This window comes from Austrofundulus limnaeus, unplaced genomic scaffold (assembly GCF_001266775.1).
Source record: "Austrofundulus limnaeus strain Quisiro unplaced genomic scaffold, Austrofundulus_limnaeus-1.0 Scaffold549, whole genome shotgun sequence".
Taxonomy (NCBI): Eukaryota; Metazoa; Chordata; class Actinopteri; order Cyprinodontiformes; family Rivulidae; genus Austrofundulus; species Austrofundulus limnaeus.
Genome location: NW_013952951.1, coordinates 11761 through 13073, shown reverse-complemented (window position 1 = coordinate 13073; position 1313 = coordinate 11761). Strand labels below are relative to the sequence as shown.

General features: G+C 41.2%; 1 protein-coding gene across 1 annotated transcript in view; it reads right to left on the bottom strand.

Moving 5' to 3' along the window:
* acadl (acyl-CoA dehydrogenase long chain) overlaps positions 1–1313 on the bottom strand; it is a 13803-nt gene that overhangs the window by 5948 nt on the left and 6542 nt on the right. The window lies entirely within an intron of this gene.

Sequence of the window (1313 nt, the reverse complement as noted above, 5' to 3'; positions counted from 1 at the left end):
ACAGTATCGCAATATATCGGGATATATCGTATCGTGACCCCTCTGTCATGATATGTATCGTATCGCCAAATTCTTGCCAATACACAGCCCTATTTGTTATTGCCTTCTCTTTTTTATTTGGATGTTACTCAGGGTTCAATTTTAGGACAAATTTTCTTGGTTATTAATGATTGTGAAAGAAGAGACGATGTTCAGTGTCAAATGTCTGCAGACAAGGACAACCTATCCAGCCTTGGAGTTTGGGGCTGTGCATTTGGCGCCACTCCACTTCCTCCCTCCCAGGACAGCAGGGATAGCATGTTCTGGTTCGGTCTGACAGCACATCGGTGGTGTTTCATGTCAACCACCTGGGCGAGACCCTGTCATTGTTACAGCTGAAGCTTTTGGTTTGTGCAGCCCCTCATCTTGCCAGCCTGAGGGCAGCCCATGTTCTGGGGGTGCTAAATGGCAAGGCAGATTTTCTGTTTCGTGGGACTCCATCCAGAGGTCATGAAGGATATTTGGAGGTACAGCAGAGCAGATGTGGACTTATTTGCTTCCCGTGAGACAACACACTGCAAACTCTGTCTGGGAAGAACTGACCCACAGCTGGCCCCCACACTTTTCTCTTTTTAAATACATCAGAACTCTGTTGGTATTGTGCCTAAAGCCCTGGATGTAGAGATGAAATAGATCGATGTTACGACTGTAACAACTTCTATGAACTACTGCTTCTGTAACTTCCATGAATCCTGGATGACCGCCAGAGCACTTGGTCCCACGTAAAAACAAATTTTTCGCATGAATATTAAGGGACTGAGCTACCGGCGTCACATGATTATATAGACTTACCTGTACCTCCTGGGGTCACATGTGACTTTACTGACATTAAATACAGGACCTGTGCATGTGCAGTGATCAGTTCTTAAAGCACTGCCTCTGGTTGTCATCCGGGATTCATAGAACTGTAGTTACAGTCACAACTTGGTCTTGAAACTTCACAAAGAGAAAACACAGTTTTGAAAGTTAATTTAAAGGTAAGAAATATCACATTGCATTATTTTCGTGTGTGTGTGTGGGTAAAATGTTTAGTTTTACTGTTTATTGTATTTGGTTAACTGCTAGTCATATTTTCCTCTGTACAATGTTTCAATAACAATGAATTTATTTGTTAATAACACTTGTAAGGGTCAGCTTACACTTCTTATAACAAGGTTATAAGAGTAATTTAATTAGCAAGGATCTCTTTTATTTTTTGGATAAACATTTCTTTAGTGCAAGAATGAATGGACACAAAAAGTAACTCTCAGTCAGTGAATGTTGATTTGAACCAT